Source organism: Dipodomys spectabilis, unplaced genomic scaffold (genome assembly GCF_019054845.1).
Source record: "Dipodomys spectabilis isolate Male_0828 unplaced genomic scaffold, ASM1905484v1 ptg000575l, whole genome shotgun sequence".
In the NCBI taxonomy this organism is placed as follows: domain Eukaryota; kingdom Metazoa; phylum Chordata; class Mammalia; order Rodentia; family Heteromyidae; genus Dipodomys; species Dipodomys spectabilis.
The window spans coordinates 174,536-198,060 of NW_024871252.1; the positions used below are offsets into that span (position 1 = coordinate 174,536).

At 33.7% G+C, this 23,525-nt stretch overlaps 1 non-coding gene across 1 annotated transcript; it reads left to right on the top strand.

Moving 5' to 3' along the window:
- The first annotated feature begins 14,884 nt into the window (after positions 1-14,884).
- Positions 14,885-14,995, top strand: LOC122100353. Its single transcript, XR_006146158.1, has one exon. It is a non-coding gene; the product is annotated as a U6 spliceosomal RNA (small nuclear RNA).
- The last annotated feature ends 8,530 nt before the right edge of the window (positions 14,996-23,525 follow it).

Below are 23,525 nucleotides of genomic sequence, written 5' to 3' on the forward strand. Positions count from 1 at the left end.
TGCCTTTTTTATGCTTTCCTTTCCTTTTCTGTTGTCTTCTTTTCTTTTCCTTTGGCACTACTGGTGCTTGATGTTGCTAAGGCTTTAATCACTTTATATTATTTTTGAGGCCAAGCCTCCCTTAAGCAAAGATCTCTTTCCTATGGCTTCCACAAATGTGAGATAACAGGGAAATTACCCTATATCTAGCTTTCTTTGTTTTTAGTTTCTCATGAATTTTCTTTTGTCAGAACTGGCTCTGATATCAGTCTTCTAAATCTCTGCCTTCCAATTATCAAGGTATATTTCAAGTTTGATCCCCATTTATCAATGTAACTTCTGTTTTCTATATTTCATTAAGTTTTATTGAGGTTAGTATGGATCTTTTATTGAGGTTAGTATGATCTTAGAAGAACACAGAGAAATCTTTTGAATACTTTTCCAATTTATTTTAGTATTTCTAGTATGATATCACAAGTGGGACACTAATATTTCACAAGTACCTTATGAATACTTCAGTTTTTTTAATTATTTTCTAAATATATTAAGTCCAATATAATTTTTATCAACTCTATATGAATATACCATATTTACAGATACGTTTCTTTACCAAAAATAAGTCTGTCTCATGCTTCCCTTTTTATAATTAAACCCACTACTTCTCATTCTCCCATCCCAAACCTGTTTCATCTTGGCAAACAACACATTTTTTTCTTTCTGACTTCTTGATCATGTAATAACTAAGCTTTTAAGATTGAATTCAAATCTATGGTAGATTATTCCCAGTTATTTTATGCTTTAATATTATACTGTATTCTCTCGAGTTGCTTTTTGTTTCTGTTATTAGAGAATGTTGCACAATTCATTTCCCACTCACTTGAAGAAAGCTTGAATTGATTTCCATTTCTTCGACTAGAGTACATAATGCTGCTATAATCCTCTGAGTTTTGGCTTTTGGGTGAATGTTACATTTTATTTCTATGAGACAAATCCTGAAGAGCTCAATTCCTGTGCTATACTGTGGGTATTTGCATATTCTTCATTCTAGGAACCTGCCAAAACATTTTCAGGAGTGTCTTTCCCATTTGACATTCCTGCCAGGATCCAGTTTCTCTGTTTCTTGGTAGCGTTCAGTATGGTCATTATTGTATTATGTGAAGTAATACTCATACATGACTTATGATGTCATTTTAGTTTTAGTGTGCATTTATTTGATGACTGATGATGCTTCTCTTGTGTTTATTTTTCACAACATGTATTTTGGTGGTTTATACTTGGTGTTCTTTTTAACATTGTTTTGAGAGTCCTATACAGAGTCTAGATTTGAGACATTCTTTAGGTACAGGATTTGCAAATATTTTATCTTTGACTATGGATACCCTTCATCATAATCAACATCATCATCATCATCATCATCATCATCATCATCAACACTACTATTACTTTTGTACATGCATGTATGCTCCTGGGGCTTGAACTCATGGTCCCTGAGATTTCTTGCAATTTATTAACAATTTACCATTTGAGTCAAGCCGCACTTATAGCTTTTTTGCTGTTAATCAGAGGTAAGATTCTCAGGGAGTTTCTTTTGTGGGCTGCCTTCAAACAGCAATACACAAATCACAGCCTCCCAAATAGCTAGGATGAGATGCATGAGCCCCCAACTTCCAACTTCTATTCACTACTTGCATATGAGCTTTCAAAGACCAAATTATTTTACACTTGTATTGAGTTCTGCTATATCAAGTTTTCCTTTCCTGTAATTTTAATGCCAAATTTAAGAGTGCTTCATCTCCAAAATTGTCGACATCTTTCTTTGCTTTACATTTACATCACTCTTTTTGTTTTATATGCCACATTTTCATCCTGCTTGAAGTTAACATTTGAATAAATTATGTTTAAGTCAATGTTCACTTTTTAATTCCCCCCAATACGGTCTACCTTATCACCACTTATTAAAGAGAATTTAATTCCACCAATGTTTTCTTTTACCCCTTATTAAATATCCCTTGATAATATTTATATGGATCTAATCTGGTGCCTTACAGACCCATTGAGCTGTATAATCTTCCCTTACAAATATAACAATTTTACACTTTCAGTTTTAATATTGGATAGAGAAATATATTCCAGTTTATTTTCTTTGTCAGTGAGCCAAAAATAGCTGATCAGGTGTTTTTAGAAATTGTCATAAACTTATAAATGAAACTGTGAATCTGGGCAGTGTTGCCTAATGCTTATGATCCTAGCTCCATAGGAGGCTGAGATATGAGGATTGTGGATCAAAGCCAGCTGAAACAGGAATGTCCGTGTGACTCTTATGTCAAATTAACCACCAGAAAACCAGTAGTGACACAGTTGCTCAATGAGTAGAAAACTCACTTTAAACTGAAGAGCTGAGTGAGAGTGCCCAGTACCAGATTTCAAGCCCAATGGATGACCAAAACAAAGGGGAGGAGACAATTTATATCTTTTTTCAATTGTATCATCCAATCCACAAGAATGATATATCTCTATTTGTTTAGATTTTTGCTTTTATGTTCAGCATTGTATAATTTTCAATGACAGAGGGTGAACAACACTATAATACATTTTGACATGTGTGAAGATAGCACAAAGAAGTTCACAGAAAACAGTTGAAAAATAAGGGGCAATGGGAATGAAGAAAGTCAGAAACAAGTTAATCAGGCCTTTGATCAATATGTGAGTGTGTAAAATATTTCAATAAGATTGCCTTTTACAAATAATATACACCAATTAATAAATATCTTCTAAAGGCATTGATATTCATGTATGACATAAAGTATAAATACAGGTTCTGTGGTGAAATGAAAGATAGATGAGAAAATACATACTTATATTAATTGTGTAAATGAACTAAGAAATTTGGTCAACATCCTGAGGGCTCATGCCTCAAAGGAATAGAAAGTTATTGGTATCTAAGATAGTAGTAAAATGTTATACTTGAAACAATTTAATTTATAAAATCTGCTTTTTATCCCAAAATAAACAGCATGTAATTAACCGTTTAGTAAATGCAAGTTTGCAATTTTCACTTATCTGCATATTCTCCATGCATGAATGAAACCAACAAATGAAGGGTCAGAAATAACCAGGTGAATCTGTTTGCATATGTAGTAAATATGTACACAAATGTTTTTCTCATTTTTTATGCATCATCAAATATCTATTTGCAAACAATGTACATTTAATTCTAACTATTCAAAAAATTGATGTAACCAAAGGATGTCAATATATTTAAAAATGAATACTAGTATTTATAGTGCTATTAATATTACAGTTTTCATGTTATATTAATTATAATAAATTTTATTATGTATTTTATCAGAGAAATTATCATCCTCTGATTATGATGTCTGTGGGAGTCCTAATAACAGACCGGAATTAAAATCAAGGACATCTAAATTTGTTGGCTCAAATGAATATTTCTGACAGCAAATAACTCATCGGAGATTATTCAAACACATCAGAAGGGCCTTAGAAAGGCTGTACCACATATAAATGATTACCTATGATGTGATTCAAGAACCACTAAGCAATCATACTTCACTTTGCCAACACTATAATTACTCCCATTGTAAGAAGAATCATTCACATAATTCACATGATATAAACTTGTCCTTAACTTATTATCTTCTATGAAATAATATCCAAATGACGCACCACACTGAGTTAAAGAAAAAGTTGCAAAGTGTATTGGACGATGTAACTCCTTCCAGATACACATGTTGAAAATCTATTCTCCTGTCTGGTGACATTAGAATCATCCTTTCAGAGATGACCCTGCAATAATGATCTTGATAAAAGAAGTCCAATATAATTACTCTGCCATGTGAAAGTCCAGCAAATAAATTTTAATGAACCAGAAAGCAGGCCCCCATAAAGCAAGGAATTGCTTTGAATAACCATTTTTATAATCAATATTCAACCTTCTGGAGTATGGATAATATACTGATTTTTTAAGTCACTTTGAAATATTCTCTTATAACAGCCCAATGGCTGACATGAAGCAAAGTAGTTTTGATTCTAATTTCACAAATTCTGATAAAAAGATTCATAATATTTAATTATTTGAATTTTTTCTCCAAACTACCAGGTTAAAAATAGTTTTAAATATGAATTTAATTGAGGTTCAATTCTCTATTCAACTATCATAATTTTTGAATACTTTTATCTTTAATTATTTGTACAAAGGAGTTGCCAATCTCTGAAATAGTTTATGCATACAGTGCATCTTGACCAATGTCACCCCTTTTAACATTCTCATCCACATCTCCCAATCAACTCCAATCCTTATGTATCCCAATATTATGTTATGGAATTACTTGCCATTTAACAAAGCAGTTTATGTGTACAGTGCACTTAGAATTGTGTTACCATTTCAAAATCTTCACTCCATTTCACACTACCCTTTCCTTTGTGTATTCCAATTCTGGGCACTATACAAGGGATTCTTGCCTGTATTCTATCCTTTTTCAGTCCAATTTCCTACCCCTCTCACTTTCCCCCCACTTTCCTCTCCTGTACACATTTACTGGTATTTAATTTGTTGGGCTTTGACTTAGTCTTTTAAGAGAAGTATTGTATTTTCACTCTCCATGGACTCTGACACTTCAGATAATTCATTTGTACATCCTTGCATACCATCAAGTGTGTTTACTTTTACATTTATAGGCACTTTCTCTGTACCACAAATGAGGAAAATCATGTAACCTAAGTTTCTCTGGGTCTAGTTTATTTCACTTAAGATTAATATTTTGTCTTTCACTTTCGTTAAGAATGGGGAAATATTATTCTTTCTGATGGATGAACAGAAGTATATTATGTATGTATAGCTGTATGTTTGTATGTATATATATGTATATAAACACATACACACTTGTAAACAGGATTCAATAAAATAAAATATATATAAATTTATATATATATATACATATATATATAAATTCTTGATCCCTTTTTACAATGAGAGGCATGTGGGTTGATTCCATATTTTGGCTACAGAAAATAATGCAACAATTAACATGATTGTGCTGGCAGCTTCAGTGTGGCTTTATTTCTACTCTATTGGATAAATGCCTGTAAATGGAATTGCTGGATCATAAGTAGCTCTCTATTCAGTTTTGTGAGCAACTTCCATGGTGTTTCCCAAACTGCTTGAAGAATATTACATTCCTACCAACAGTTTAATAGAGTTTCCTTTGGTCGACATCTCTATCAGTATCTGTGATTGTTCATTTTTTCAAAAGACATTGTAACAGGGGTGAGATGAATCTCAGTGTTCTTTGGATTTGCATTTCTTTTATGGAGAGAAATATGTCTATTTGTCAATTTTCTTCTGAGAAGTTTCTCTTTAAGTGTTTATCCCATATATTAACTTGGTTCTTGTTTATTTTAGGGTTTATTTTCGTTGGGTTTAATTTTTTATCTTTAAATATGGGTTATGTTTGAAAACCCTTGTCTGATGCTTAGGTAGTAATAATCTTCTTCCAGGTGCCTCAGTGGTAGAGCACTTGCCTAGCATGCATGAGGCCCTGGGTTCGATTCCTCAGCACCACATAAGCAAAAAGAAAAAAAAATAATCTTCTTCCATTCTGTTGTATTAGAATGTGCCTCTAATTCTACAAGTAAACACACTTGGAAGGTAAAGGAGAAACCATTACACTTGGACATGATAAATTATATAGGATTCTAAACATTTACATAGTAAGATCTAACGAGGATGCCCTTTGGAGAGGATCACAAAGGCTCAATAGCTATATCAATATTATCATATAAAATAATGTTCATCCAAATGATCTCCAGGAAATGGATATGTAAGGTTTTATTTAATATTTTGCTTTTTCCCTTCTGCCTTCTGTTGCTGTTTTCTGTTTCTACACCTTAGGTCGTATATGTCAGTTTGGAAAGGGCAATAGGGAACACAGACATAGTGGGACAAAGAGTCAACAAATGCAGCAGTGCAACTCAATAGACACTACATTGAAAATGAACTATACAACTTGTGGGGGAGGGAGGTTGGAAGGGAAAAACTGGGAGAACATTAGGGAAGACGTGCCACTGTTCAAAAAGAAATGTGCTCATTATCTGACTTATGTAATTGTAACAATTCTATACATCAACTTTACAAATGAAAAATTGACTTCGTAAACAGGCCTCAGTAGCTATAATAATATTGGATAAAATAGGTTTTAAATTCAAGTGGTATGAAAGTAAAAAGAGACAAAGAAGGACATTAAATATTGATAAAGAGAACTATCCATCTGGAGATATAACAATTCTAAATATTAATGCCCTGAATCCTAGAGATCCCAAATTCATCAAACAAATGCGAATTGACATAAAAACATGCATACATCCAAACACATTGTTGGTTGCTTGAACACATCATTCTTACCTCTGGACAGGCCATCCAGGTCAAAACTTAGCAAAAAACTTCAGAACTAAATAACTGCATTGACAAGCTATACCTAACAGATATCTACAGAATATTTTACCTAGCAGAGTCACAATATATATTTCTCTCAGCAGCCCATGGAATGTTGTCCAAAATAGATCATATCGTAGATCACAAGGAAAATATGTGAAATTCAAAAATAAAAATGAAGTTATTCCTTGCATCCTGTCAGACCACGATGGGACCAAATTAGATCTCAACATCAAAAGGCATCACAGAAAATTGGAAACTCACAGAGACTGAATAACACATTGCGAAATCATCAATGAGTCACTGAAGAAATATGGAGGGAAGTTCCAGCATTTATGGAATTCAGTGCAAGTTAACACACAAAATTCTACCTCCTCTGTGACACAACAGCACAGGTAATACTCAGAGGAAAATTTATAGATTTGAGTATGTGAATTTCCCGTTCTTTTTGATATTTCAAATGGCTTGGAAGTAACATAAGAAATAATTGAAGTTGTTAAGAAAATTTAATTTAGAATAAGGAAACAAATAAGAGTCAACTCCATAGCATAACCTTTAGGAAAAATTAATTAAGAATATGGCATGTCCTTTGTAACTTAATATTAGACATTAGGGCAAATGTCAGAAACACTCTACAAGAAGCAAACAGAAGTCTTTGATAAGGTATATTAAAGACAAGTAATTTCACCTACATTTTGTATTTTATGACAGCATATTTTTGTTTGCTAATCAGAGAAACAAAAATATTTTTAAATATGATATGAAAAATGCATCATCATGAATGAATGAAATCAAGGAATAGATAGCTCAGGAGCTGGGTGGTTCTGTTAAATATTCTCCTTTTTTAATGATCAGGTGTTTTTGCATGTTTGGAACTATAAATGTATTTTATGTCTGGGCAAGAAAGTTTGATTATTAGATCACTGTCTGAGACCCAATATCAGGAACCTAACTCGAGTTAGAGTGGTAAATATATGTGTGTATATGTGTGTGTGTTTGTGTGTGTGCGTTTGTGTGTGCGTGTGTACATGCCTGCAAGCATTTATTTAGAAGGAAGAATCTTCTTTCCATCACGATATATACTTAATTGTATTAGTTATACTACATTAATGACAGCAGATAAAGGTAATTAACATTTAATGCCATATGTTTATGTCCTATGAATGGATGAACAAACTAAAAGGTTATGTTTGAAGTATGAGCTTTAAGAAAGGTCAGCTGAAAGTACCAACATTTGCAATCTTGAGAAAGATATCAATGGGAATGATTTTATTGTAGACCAATTTTAGACAACACTTGAAAGGATATGTAATCCAATATGAAAATGCAATATTTATTTATCTTTCCTTAGCTACACTATTCTATAAATTTGTAGGAAAACCAGTTAAAGTTGTGGACTGATTCTAATGTACATAATATACTGTGTTTATGTAGAGAATTTGAGTATCCAAAGTTTTAATATGCCTGTGGTCCTAAAACCAATACCTTATTGATATTGAGTAATAAATACAACTTCATATAAGTACAGAAGTTTTCCTTGTATCTTTTTAATATATATTTTTATTGTAAAGATACAGTACAGAGGGGTCACAGTTACATAACTAAGGTAATGAGTCCATTTCTTACTGAATATTTTTAAGCCCTCCTTTTTTTTCCCTTCCCATCCCTTCCCTTTACACCTCCCCAACCCCTCCTCCACCATCCCTCTGATAGTGTGTCTTGTCGATATCATTGTTACAATGGGTCAATCTGTATCTTTTCCATTTATTTAAATGAAGAAATAATGGTTTGATTTAATCTGATTCTACTTGTGTAGACAGAAATAAAATCACTCGCCAAGTTCAAAAGCACATAAATGAAACGCACATCATTTTTTGTCAATTGCTTTAATTGTGTTCTGCATATTTATTGACAAGTTACAAATTATTTTCAAATTTTAATACATTAAAAATACTTACTTTTTTTCTTATTTTCTTGGTCAGGAAATCAGCAAGACCTCAGTCAACATTTTTCACATAGGACTTTTCACATGCGTTGGTTAAATGTTGGCCTGAGCTCCAGTCTTCTGAGGACTCACTCATGTGCTTAGGAAATGATGCTGGCTGTTGGAAAAGAGGTCAAGGAAGGATGCCATTTAAAGCCTTATAACTTTATTCTATACCAGGATATTCTCCTGCTGCTTTGGTTGTTGAGAGTGTCTACAAGAGCAAGCATTCCATGCGAAGCAGGGAGTCAGCATATGACCTTTACTTACTGAGATTTCTGATTAACTTGCTATCACTTGTACTGAACTTTGCAAGTCAATTTGTCAAAACCTACCAGTTTTAAGAGATAAGAGGAGTGGTAAAAGAACTCTTAGAGACAAATACATCTTCAACATATTTTGTTCCAAGCATTCCATCTAAGGCATATTCAGCAAGTAGTGAAATTTGTGTTGGCTGTGACTATGTGTCTTTCTCCAGGTGTGCATGTATACATGTGTAAATGTATGTGTGTATTTGTGTATATAATAGCATAAATGTGTACATATATAATGGCATATACACATATATATGCATATACAAATATATATAGTGCATATATATGAAATGTTCAGTGACTTAATCTCTAGTTCCCAGCAACTTGCCATTCTCACAAAGTGTTCATGATAAACTACTATGAGGATCTGTGCTCTATGATGGGTATCCTTTGTAGTTACTTCCCCCATTACCTTGTTCTTCATCCCTGTGAACAACTTCGGTCTAATTTCCATAGGATAGATTTGTTTTCATTACATGTATTTCCTTACTGATAATAAAATAAAAATGATGTTTTTAAAAGAAAAAGGACATTTAGGTCACAGGTTAAAACTATCTTATCTGTCCCAATGATTCCTATGAGATAAAATATATAATATTTTATATAAAATATATAAAATTTATAATAGTAGTAAAAGTGAAAGGGAATTCTTGTCATTTAGAATGGCAAAGAATAATATCACGTCACTGTTACAACTCTCGAAGAATGCAAGGATAACTGATGGTCCCTATCATGTTCCCCCAAAACCAGTGGATCCTGATGTATAATAGTAGACCAGCAGAAATTCTAAGTAGAAGACATGGAGCCAGAAAGAGAAAGAGAATGAATGAGAAAGAAAAAAAGACACAAAAATATCATAATACTGAAAGTGCATAACAGATAAGCAAGAGTTGTATGAGAATATTCATACTGCTATCTTTAGACCCTAAATGTACATTTGTCGGTATCTGATGTATGATAACGTATCAACATAAAATGTAAAGTGGTTTTGATAAAAAATAAAAATGACTAAGAAGAAATTATAAATGCAAAAACAATCTGCACAGAAGCAAACTCTCAGAGATATTTCATGACTTTGAAAAGGATAAAGTGGCCGTAGTTAATATAAATTTCGAAGTACGACAATTCACAAAAATATAAAAAGAGATGGGTGCCTGTGGCTCCTGCCTGAAATTCTAGCTACTCAGGAGGCTAAGATTTGAGGATCATGGTTCAAAGCCAGCCCAGGCAGGAAAGTCCATGAGATTCTCATCTCCAATAAACCACTAGAAAACTGGAAGTGGCTCTGTGGCTCAAGCGGTAGAGGGGTCGCCTTGAGCTGAAGATCATAAGGACAGTGCCCAAGCCAATAGTTCAAGCACCATATCAGACTATAGATAGATAGATAGATATAGATATATATTCATATCCATATATTTTATTTTATAACCCAAAGCAGAAAGCAAATAATTTTTAGATTATTTTTTAAAACACAGTCTCTCAGGATCTGGGAAGGTTGCTCAGTGGTAGATTACTTGTCTTGCATGCATGAGGTTCTGGGTTTAATTCCTCAGCACCACATAAGTAGAAAAAGATGAAAGTGGCGCTGAGGCTCAGGTGATAGCAGTAGCCTTGAGCTGAGGAAGAGTACCCAGGCCCCGGAGTTCAACCCCAATGATCAACAAAATCAAAATATAAAACAAAACAAAACAGAGTCTCTCACATTTGTGGCTTCAACTCTGTAATACCGCTGCTTCAGCCTAGGGCTAAGATTTTAGGTGTGGACATTTATCAATACTCCTGATTCACACTTTACTTGAAGATTTTTTAATACATATTTTGTTCTTAATTTTCCTCTTTATAAATTCACATGCACCTATAAAAAATGGTTTTGCCAACCCAGTAACCTTCTCAAAGTATCTCCTGATGACGACTTACAAAAAGTTGTATTATGTTACAACAAGGGAAACAATGCTACAAATAAAGAAAGCCAATGATTAAATATTAATGATTAATAAAATAAAAAAACAAAACAATTACCAGTTTTTTCAGTATTTGATGGTGTACTACATATTAGGTTTTACTATTTTCTCATATTCCTGTATATTTAAAACTGGCTAAGATTATAATGTTCAACAAGAGTTTTATAGGCTATGTGTAGTCTTTAAAGTTACCCACTAAGATGACTCTTTATGACTCATCTCATGATTTTTATATGGCTTATATCATCATTTGTTCCTCGCTAAAATATAAAGTAAGGAAGCCCTAAAGTTTTAACATAAACTGTGTAGTTAACAAAGTCTTAACTCTTCACTCGACTTCTTTACACAAAGACTTTGCAACTTCTCATTAGTAAAGTTTCTGAAAATGAACATACTTAGTAGTATGTCTGCTACCGTCAACCTTAAATACTTTATAGAAAAGTTTTATGACCTGCCAAACAGTCCTAATTATGGCATATATAAGCAAATTCCCAAAATTAAATATATTTAAAACTTTAAAATTTTTAACAAACCTTACCACTTGCTGCAGTGTCCATTAAGACAGGTGCTTGTATAGAATAATTGAATTTCTCCTCCTACACATCTCTTGAACAATAAATATCTGGACTTATTTTGTTTTTGTAATGTCAATCTTGCCTTTATTCTTACATGGTTCTAAAATATCACGACTTACTTTCTGATGAATTGTCTAGTTTCAGAAAATCGTACTTTCTCTCAAATCTCACATATATCCAAAGGCATTAATTGTTCGGGACTTTATCACACTAGATAGATCAACTCGGCAAAAACTCAACAGAGAAACTGCAGACCTTAACAATTGCATAGATCAACTAGATTTAACAGAAATCTACCGAATATTTCACCCAGCAGCATCAGCATACTCGTTCTTCCCAAGAGCACATGGAACATTTTCCGAAATAGAACACATTTTAGGTCACAAACCAAACTTGTAAAGAAACATTGAAATACATTCTCCCAGATGACAAGGAAAAAATTGAACTCAACACCTAAAGCCACCAAAGAAATTCCTGTAACAAGTGGAGCCTGAACAACACACTGTTGAGCCACCATTGGGTCATGGAAGAGGTTAGAAATGAAATTCAAGTGTTTATGATATTCAACAAAAATGAACACACAAACTCCCAGCTCCTCTGGGAGAGAGCAAAGGCAGTACTCAGAGACAAGTTTATAGATTTGAGTTCCTACATCAACTAACTGGAGAGATCTAAAACCAATAATTTAATGAGACATCAAGCATCCTTGAAAAAGAGCAGCATGATAAACCCCAATCCAGGAGATGGAAATAAATAATCAGAATTAAATGAATTAAAATCCAATAACAACATAGAACAAATAAAAAAAAAAAAAGAGTTGTTTCTTCGAAAAAATTAACAAAATTGAGAGACGGTTAGCAAATCTTCTTAGAAAAACAAGAGAACACACCCAAATAAACTCAGAGAAGAGAATGGAAACATAACCACAGAAACAAACATGATTCATAACATTATAAGGAAATACTTCTCAAAACTTTATGCTAATAAGTTTGAGAACTTGGCAGAAATAGGCCTTTTCCAAGCAAATATGGATATGCCGAAACTGAAACAAGATGAGTCATGCCATCTTAACAGGCCCATATCAAGCCTTGAAATAAAAACAGCCATAAGAGACCTCCCATCTAAGAAAAGCCCAGGACCAGATGGTTTTAGAGCAGAATTCTACAAGGCCTTCAAAGCAGAGCTCACACCAATACTCCTCCAACTCTTCCATGAAATAGAAAGAGAAAGTTCACTACTAAACTCATTCTTTGAAGCCATAATCACCCTCATCCCAAAACCAGGAAAGGACTAATTAAAGAAAGAGAACTATAGACCCATTTCTTTGGTGAATATTGATGCAAAACTTCTGAACAAAATGTTGGCAAATCGACTTCAGCAATTACTCCAATAAATTATACACCATGATCAAACAGGATTCAATTTCAGGGATGCAAAGCTGGTTCAATATTCACAAATCAATTAACATTATTCATCACATCAACAAGAACAAGGATAAGAACCATATGGTTATCTCAATAGATGCAGAAAAAGCATTTGACAAGATCCAACACCACTTTATGATGAAGGTTCTGGAAAAATTAGGAATCCATGAAACATTCTTCAATACAATAAATGCTGTATATGACAAACCTACAGCCACAGTTATACTCAATGGTGAAAAACTAAAGCCAATTCCTTTAAAATCAGGAATAAGACAAGGATGTCCACTCTCTCAACTGCTCTTCAATCTAGTATTAGAATGCCTAGCTACAGCAATAATACAAGATGCTAACATAAAGGGGATCCAAATATGGAAAGAAGAAGTAAAACTCTCCCTCTTTGCAGATGACATGATTTGTATTTAAAGAATCCCATAGACTCCACTCCCAAATTACTCAAGCTGATTCAAAACTTTGGCAAAGTAGCAGGGTATAAAATTAACCTTCAAAAATCAATGGTTTTTATGTATGCCGATAATGAGAAAAGAGTGGCTTGAATAGCAAAGTAACTCCATTCATAATAGTCTCACAAAAAATGAAATATCTAAGAATTAACTTTACCAAAGAATTGCAGGACCTCTATGATGAAAACTTAAAAAACCAGAAAAAGGAAATCAAAACAGAACTTAGAAAGTGGCAAAAAACACGCATGCTCTGTGATTGGAAAGATCAACATCTTGAAAATGGCAATACTTCCCAAGGCTATCTATAAATTCAATGTGATACCTATTAATATTCAAACTTCATTCTTCAAGGAAATAGAACAGGCAATCCAAAAATTCAAACGGAACAATAAAAAACATGGAGTAGAAAAAAAACGATATTTAACAGAAAGAACAGTGCTGGAGTAATATCAATATCAAATTCCAAAATCTACTACAAAGCCATAGTAAACAAAACAGCTTGGAACTGGCACAAGAACAAACCTCGTGACCAATGGAATAGAATTGAAAACCCAGAAATGTACCTACAGCCCTGTAGCCATCTAATATTCGATAAGGAATCTAAAAAATAGAACAGAAGAAAGACAGCCTCTTCAGTAAATGGTGCTGGCACATTTGGTTAACTACTTGTAGAAAACTAAAGCTAGATCCTTATATATCACCCTGCACAAGAATCAACTTCAAATGGAACAAACACCTCAGAGTTAAAACAGACAGTGTGAAAACATTACAGGATGCAATAGGAGAAACTCTAAGTCTCCTTGCACATCCCAAAATTTTCTTAATAGAGACTCAGAAACACAACAAATCAAAAAAAGTTGGACTTATTGGATTGCATGAAATTGCAGAGCTTCTGCATGGCAAAGGACATAGCTAGCAAGATCAATAGAAAACCCACGGATTCGGAGATCTTCATTAGCCATACAACGGACAAGGGTCTCATATCTAAAATATGCCTAGAACTCAAAAAACTATGTTTTCATAGCATTATTTACCATAGCTAAGATATAGAACCAACCCAGATGCCCCTCAGTGTATGAATGGATCAAGAAAATGTGGTATATATACACAATGGAATGCTTTGCTTCCATCAGAACGAATGACATTGTCCCATTTGTTAGGAAATGACAAGACTTGGAAAAAAATATGTTAAGTAAGCCAGGCCCAAAGAAACAGAGGTCCTATGGTTTCCCTTATTTGCAATAACTAGTATATGTCTGAGTCAAGCAGGATAGGTCAGATAAGCTGATGTTAGGGAAATATACCCAAAGATAAGTATTCAAATGATTTTTCTTTAATCCAATTGTTTCTAATATATTTATGAGATGATTTCTATGTTGCTTTGTATGTCCCTCCCCCAAGGTTTAACGCCTGCTTTCACTGTATTTTATGTTGGTATAATTTTTGGAGGGGAAGGGAAAAAATATCATTTAAATTGGGATACAGTTGGACCCATTGCAACAATGAGATATACCAGTCGTTATGTCGTAAAACGAACTTTACAACGTTGATGGGGGAGAGGATCAGGTGTCAGAGCTAGTGGGAGTTTGGGAAGGGAGAGGAAGGGGAAACAAAAAGGAGGCAACAATGCTTGATAAGAAAGGTATTCGTTATTTTGCCCATGTTATTGTAACTCCTCTGTACAGTATTTTCACAATAAAAAGAAAGAAAATGAATTACACTTCATATATAAAAAATGTTCTCTGCTCAATTCAGCAGGAAATACACTAACATTGGAACAATACAGAGAAGATTAGAATGGCCCCTGTGCAAGGATGACATGCAAATTCTTGAAGTGTTCCATATTTTTACAACAGGTGCTGGAGGGTATATTGACAGAAGGGAACCCTACCGAATCCTTGGTGGGAGTGTAAACTTGTTCAACAACTTTGGAAAGCAGTATGGAGGTTCCTCAAAAGGCTCCACATAAAGCCCCCCATGACCCAGCAGTCCCACTTTTGGGCATTCACCCAAATGATCACAAACAAGACCACAATAAAACTAACAGCACAACTATATTTACTGCAACATTATTTACGATAGCTAAGGTATGGAACCAATTCCGATTCCCCTCAATTGATGAATGGAGCAAGATAATGAGAGAGATAGATAGATAGATAGATAGATAGATAGATAGATAGATAGATAGATAGATAGATAGATAGATAGATAGACAGATAGATAGATTCATTCTATGCCTCCATCTGAAAGAATGACATCACTCAATTTGTTAGGAAATGGAAAGACTTGGAAAGAAACTTATTAAATGAAGTAAGACAAGTCCAAAGAAACATAGGACCCCTGCTTTCCCTCATTTTCAGTTACTAATATATGTCTGGGATAAATAAAAAAGGTCAAAACTATGTGCATATGACTACATAAGATGATGTTAAGGGAAATGTACTCCAAGATATTGACACAAGTGGTTTTTTTCTTTCGTGCTATTGTTTTTAATGGACTTACAATGTATGATGTGATTTTTTTTTTGTTTCTTTATATGTTCCTCCCCCACTTTATAACACCTGTTTTCACTGCATTTGAAGTTGGTGCACCAATATCTTATATATATGCTTCTCTAATTTGGGTAGGGGAAAGGTAAAAACACAATGTTTAAATAGGGATACAGGTTGACCAATTGTAACAATGAGATGCACAAGACACTATAATGAAAAATGAAGTTTATATTTAGGCAGGGTGGGGGAGACGGGGAGGAGAGGCTACTTGTGGTGGTTAGAGAGAAAGGATGGTGGGGGGAAATAAAGGAGGAGGTAACAATGCTTTTTAGGAAATGTACTCATTAACTTTCCCATGTAAATGTGACCCCTGTGTACAGTATTTTACCAATAAAAATGTATGAAAATGATCTGAGAAGGAAAAGTTTATTTTCCCCATTTTCCCTATATAATATCGTTAACAAAGAAATTAATGCAAAACACTGACATGAAAGTATTTTGCAAAAGTGTGTGTGTGTGTGTGAGTGTGTGTGTGTGTGTGTGTGTGTGTGTCTGTGCACGCCCGCGCACATGTGAGTACTCGTGCATTTGCGTTGGCATGCTCAGAGTTTGAACTCAGGACTTCAAGGTCTTGCTAGGCATTTCCTCTCTAGATTGATGAGGTTCTATATAAGCTACATCACCATTCCTGGCTCTTTGGTAGTTCATTAAAAGTTTTGAAAAATAATCTTATGAATTTTTTTTTTGCTCTGATTGTCTTCCAACTGTTATCCACAGATCTGGCGCTCCTAAGTAGATATCCCAAGTAGACAGGATTACAGGTGTGGCCATCCAGCACAAGGCTTTAAAAATAATTTTCAAAGTAGTAAAATATTTACTTCACGGGAGCCTGTTTTATTATCTACTAATTTTAAAGCATTTTGCACTGATTGTATGTGAATTCATTTTGCTTCTGGATTCTAAAAAACTGTAAGTGATGATATTTGAAAGTTTTATTACTTTTTAAAAAGGAAACGAACTATGGGACAGAAGAAATTTGCCCCTCCTTGGACCTCAATTTATGCGCTCAGTTCTGTGCATGATAAGCCAATGTCACCAAAACAATCTCGGTTGAAGACAAAATGTAACAGAAAAAAATAACCATGGGCATTGCTATGCTATTATTTCTTGGATAACATGAATATTGAATTGAGAGTGTAAGAGAATGGAGAGATTTTACTTATCATTTTGTATTGCTGAAAGACTGTTGGAAACTTTAACTCATTTCCTTCCTCACTGTGTGTCTTTGGGCCATACAATTCGTGCCTTTAATTACAATTTTTCCCAACATTAAAATGGTAATAACATTAGCATTAAAGCAAATTTTATCTTAAGAATTAAGAAATAAAACTTGTGAAATACTTAACATAAAATTCTATGTATGAGCTTTGAGTTTAGCCAGCAGTTTTTTAAAATACTAAATAGAACGCAATAAGTATTACAGAAACCATTACATGTAGTGAATAACCAGATGTAAAGTTATCTATTTACCATGCTCTGCTTCGAAGGAAGCCAGATGGATAACTTCCCATGCTGCACATCAAGTTGATTATCTTATGTCTTGGTAGTTTAAAAATATCAGGGACAGAATCATGAAGTAATGTTGTAGATTGAGGTTAAGTCCATATAAAAAAGTACAAACCTGATAAAACATAAACATATCTCAGCAGTATATTGTTTTTTACATCATTTAAGTTACATTGTAAAGATAGGGAAAATCTAGCAGAATGAATTCTCTTTTTGATATATTTTCATAGGTCCTAAGAAGGATGAACTCTTTCCTCACTCTTGTAGAGGCATCATCAGATGAGAGGAAATGTATTTTTTTATTTGCTTCCTTCCATTTATTCTTCAGTTTGAAATCTGAACTACATGAGACTGAAAGAAGCTAAGGGAAATTAAACTCGCAGGCTTTGGAAAGAGCAATCAACATAAAATAAATAAAATACGTATAGCCTTGTAAAAGGTACAACTAAATTGAATTATATAGTCTCAAGTGTAAACAGAAAACGACTTAAGCAATATCATGTTATTAAAAATTGAAAAATGTTAGGAATTTAATTTTTTTCCTTTCTACTATATTAAATTAAGTATTGATTTTGTATAGAGAGATTAAAGATGAGATTAACAAAAGTTCTGAATAGACCTGTTTTCCAAAAATCCCTGAAAATCACCAGTGGGTTTACAAAGTTGGGTTTAATACCACTTCCATGTTGGCTTAATGCTTTGTGAACAGAAGTCATTATAGAGAAATGCAATTCAAAATTACTATGATATTACTTCATAACAATTAAAACTAATCAAAACATCAAAGGAGTCAGGTGTGATGGTAAAGGCTAGTAAGTGCAAGCAGTTAGGAGGTTGGAGTAAGAGGATTTGAGTTTAAGGCCAGTCTGGGGTACTGCACTTCGTAAAAACCTGCCTTTATAAAAACTCTAAAGGTAATAATGTTGGTGAGAGTGTAGAGAAATAAAATTTTCTTCACTCTTGTTCAAAATACAGGTTAGTATTCTCATTGTAGAAAGTAGTGTGCAGTTTTCTAAAGAAATGCAAAGTTGAAATATCATCTGACCCACCAATCATATGATTATTTCTGTATGAGTAACTCTTAAGTATATCCGTATTTCATTGTTATTCACATCAACAACCAAGATATAAATTGAAGTTAAGTTTTCAACTACAGACTAATAAAACAACTGTTGTACATGAACAAATATATTTTATTGTTTCATCTTTTAAATAGCAAAATACTTCTCCCATTAGCCACAACTTACAATGACTTGAAAGATGTATTCTAAATGAAGAAAAACATTGTCTTCTGATCTTTGTAAAACCACACACACACACACACACACACACACACACACACACACACACACACACACACTCACACACACACACTCACACCCCCCAACCTCAAACATTAAGAGAGAAATTTTTTAAAAAGTAAAGCAAATGAGAATTGCTGAGGCATTTAGTTTACAATGTAGAAGGTAGTAGATAGACGGGATGACCAAGTATAGAGTTGTAATGTATAACATGAGGATAAAGGAGACAACACTGGCCTTACATAGGAATGAAGCTGCGTAAGTCGGAGTTGCTCTTCCTAGTAGGGGTTGCTCTTTTAGTTGTTCTTCCTTCAGTAATGGATAAGATGAACGTAATTCTTTAAATATGCCTGCCTGCAGAAATACTAACAAACAATATAGCAATAATGTTGTATGCTCAGCACAGAACAAAATGTCAAATTAAAATGCATGCGATTATCCTTGACGTAAACTATTACAAATAAGGGAAACCAGGGGACCTTTGGTTCAGTAAGTCTGGCTTACTTCACTTATATTTTTTCCAAGATTTTCCATTTTCTTTCAAATGAGGTGATATCATTCTTTCCCATGGAAGCATAGTATTCCATGTGTGTGTATGTGTATGTGTGAATGTGTGTGTGTGTGTGTGTGTGTGTGTGTGTGTGTGTAGGTGTGTGTGTCACATTTTTTGATCCATTCATCTACTGAGGGACAACTGGGTTGATTCCATATCTTAGCTATGGTAAATAATACTGTGATAAACATAATTGTGTTGGTAGCTTTAGTGAGGCATTGTTTGTGGTCACTTGGGTAAATGCCCAGAAGTGGGATTACTGGGTAATAGGGAGAGCATTATTTTGTACATCAAGGACAATCTTAGTAGATGAGCAGAATAGTTCAATAGCTATGTACATATGACTGTATAAGGTGATTCCAAGTGAAGTGAACTCCAAGATATGTTTTTGTTGTTGTGGTTCTTAATGTGTTATGTGATTTCTTTTTATCCTTTTGTGTTTTCCCCACCTATAGTTTATCCCATGTAGTCACTGTATTTGATTTGATACCTGGATAATGTAAATATGTTGATCTGAACCAGGGAAAGGAAAGGGAAAAAAACAAAATGGTGAGACAAAAGGGGAACCTATGCAACAGTGATATTCACAAGACAATATGTTGGACATAATCTTGGGGGTGGTGGGGGGTGGTGTTGGGAGGGAAGAGGGAAAAAATGGGGGAAAAGATAACAAGTGAGAAAAGAAATGAATTCATTACGTTACTTACATAACTATAACCCCTCTGTACTTTACCTTGACAATAAAATTTAAAATAAAATAAAATAAATGAGAGCAGCAATACAGGAGATGGGAGTGGGAGAAATACTATACTATACAAAGAAGAGTAGAACAGCTATGAGAGCAGTAATTTTACTTTAATATAGGAAGCAATAAACTAGCATACAGATTTTCAGATGTCAGTCACTAAAAATGGAAAACAAAATGCACAATCAGTAGACCAAGAAAGATAAAATAGAAAACTAAACAATTAAGGTGAAAGAATGACTTGGATCAAGAATATCAAAGGACACAATTAGGAAACAAATAACAAGCTAGTAAGTTTAAAAAATATTGCCCTTAATTATATTAAATGTTTTTTACATCACAATTTGTTAGAACTATAATTCAAATCATAGTTTAATAGTATATCATTTTAATAATAGGTTACTTATTACTGATTTCTTAATATTGAATATTTAATATATAATTTTAGTAGCTATAGAAAAGAAGAAAGTGAAACTAATTTTAATAATATATTTCATGAATTGAAAAATTGAGAAGCATTAAAATTTAAACAAATAATATATCATTATTGTTTCATTTCTGTGAATTAATGTAATATTTCAAAGTGTATCCTACACTTAGCGCTCATCTTAACATCAAATAATAAATTATTGCACATGACTCTTTGTATTAGATGGGAGGGTTCAGCACTATGGTAAAATTCACACCACATAGTACACGAGGGTATGACTCCTCTCATATCACTTAAGTTATAGAAATTTGATTTCTACTTGCATGTTAAATTCCTGTCAAGGTGACATCGATAAAATTATATACAATTATATAAACGAGGAGTATTTCAGATGAGAGTTAAAAGTCACATGCATTAATTAATTTTTTTATTATTTTGAACCAAATAAATATTTATAGAGAGACTGAATTTCTGAGTAGATGATGGTGTATGTGTGCCAGAGTATACATTGTTTCTACAATTTGATTTAATTTTTCATAAGGGGTTAAATGTATAATATTGGATATATAAAAGTAAACTGAATGTTTATTCCATTAGTGTTTTGCCACTTGTCTAATCACAATATAAATTATCCATGTGTTTGAAGTAATGAAATTAACAACAGATATAAGCCAGGTGAATCAGTCTGTAGTAGACAAGTATTTTCCCCTTTATTTTGATAGTTAGTCCTCTTTTACAAGACGGAATATTCTTGGGAAAAGGTGCTCCAGGCTGACCACGACTGCAGAATATTATGGTTCGATCTATCAAAAGAGAAGGAAGAAAGGGAAACCTTCCTTCCAAAAGTATTCTCCAAGGGATATGATCTGTTCTATGGTGGTGACTTGGAAATGAACATCTTTCACAGTCAACCTTGAAAAGCCACCTTGATAGATCATTTCTGTAAGTGGTTACACAGGATCATTTATGTCTTTGCAAGGAAGCCAGATTGCCTCATTTTGTGACAATTAAAGCAGCAATTTAGTCAGCTATTCTTTGTACCCTTAGGAGAAAAACCCCCTGACTCTAAGCCAGGGAATCACTGAGGCCAAGAGAAGCTATTACATTGATTAGTAATCCTAGATCTCTTAAAAACAAAAACTAAAACTAAAACCAAAACAAAAAAAACAACAAACCCACAAAACAAAACAGAACAACAACAACAACAAAATTCCAGTAAGCACAGCCAGGCAGTGCTTCCATCACAGCGTACATGAAGTCAAGCAAAAAACAGAAGCTCAGAGTCATGTAGCAGATAACTAAATAATTTTATGAGGCAGACTGAAATGAGACTCGAGAGAGAGTCTGAAAGACTAATCAGAGAGACTAAAATTGGACACTCATTGATTAAAAATAGAATTCCTTGTAGAACAAGTAAATCATAAAAAGCGTGTGTATGTGAAAACAAGACAACAGACCAAATTCCAGAAATGCACATTTTCTTAGAGGTCAGCTTAATGAATTATCAATGGAAATCTTTGAATTCTTAAATATTTGACCATTTGTGAGTAAAGGCCAATTGCTGAAGAGAAAGAAAATGTCATCACTCTGTTAGGAGGTCCAATATCAAATTAGGAATAATCAAGTACATATTTGTAATAAAAAGAGAAAAATATCTTTCCAAATGAGGGTTTCATTTGTTTTGATGTAACAGTTCTTGATTTATGTGATAGCCATTACCATACAATTGATCCAGTCTCATAGCTGAATTGATATTGACTGCAGTATTCTCACATGAAGGTAAAGAGAAGATTTACAAATGTCTGATGAAATAAGTTGAGAGTGAAGTGTTCTAATAGTGATATCTGAGGTTTAGACAAAGGTGAACAGGTAGATTTTATTTTCTAAAAATCCCCCATTTTTAGCCTGGTGCCAGTGGATCCCAGCTGTAATCATAGCTACTGAGGAAGCTGAGATCTGAGGATTGTGGTTCAAAGCCAGCATTGGCAGGAAAGTCCCTGAGACTCTTATCTCCATTTTACTACAAGAAAACCAGAAGTGGCACTGTGGCTCAAAAAGTAGAGCACTCACCTTGTGTTGAAGAGCTCAGGGACAGTGCCCAAGCCCAGACTTCAAGCTCCTCGACAAACAATAACAACAAAAAAAATCTCCCTTTTCTTGGACTGCCTACATCTTTTCCTGATATTCAACAAAGAGGCCATTTTATCACCCACTACATTTAAGTCCTATCCTAGCTACTGTAATACAATGAATTGGTACCTTATATCAAAAGATTCATCTTTGCAAAAACAAATAATAGCAGTGGTAATTTTTTTTCCAGTCCTTAACTTTGGGCCTGGGCCCTGAACATGGTTATGCTGGTAGCTTTAATGTGAGCTTGTTTGTTATTTATTGGATTACTGCCCATGAAGGGAATTACTGGGTCATACGTGAGATCTATATTTCGTCTTTTGAAGAAACTCCATACTGCATTCCAGAGTGGTTTAACAAGTTTAATTTCCCACCATCAACGTAATAGAGTTCCCATTTGGCTACATCCACGCCAGCTTATGCTATTGTTAGTTTTCTTGATAATAGCCATTCTAACTGGGATGAGGTAGAATTATAGTTCTCTTTCTTTGGTGAGTTCCTCTCTGATTTGGGAATGAGTCTAATTCTAGCTTCATAGAATGTTTAATAATTCCATTTACCTTTCTATTCCATTGAAGACTTAGATCTGTGTATTGTAAGTTCTTTGCAGGCCTTAATTTCATGGTTCATTCATTGAGTCCTAGATTTTTCCGATATGGGAAGTAGTTTATTGACATTTCATTTTCATTACTTCTTGTGTGTTACTTCTTGGTTCAGATCGAGTACAGGAAAGCATTAATTTCTCTAGGATTCTCCAGGTGATTGGCATAAGGTTTGCAAATACGCTCTTATAACGTTCTCAATTTTGCTTATTTCTGTTGTGATATCTCATTTTTGTCTCTAATTTTCTCTATTTGGGTGAGTTCTCTTATTCTATTTTGGATTTTATATTATGAAGGTGATATACAGAGGCGTGGGTTACATTTACATAAGTAATGAGTACATTTTTAACAGTGTTACCTTTCCTTATTTTCTCCTGCTTCCTCCAACCACGACAACCCACTCCCCCAAAGTTGTAAAGTTCATTTCTAACATAGTGTCTAGTGTATAGCACTGTTGCTTTGGTTAAACTTTTTCCCGCCATTTCTGTGATTTTCCTTCCCTTCCCCAAATCATATTAACTTATGTATAAGAGAAAGGATACAGAAATCAAAAACAGTGA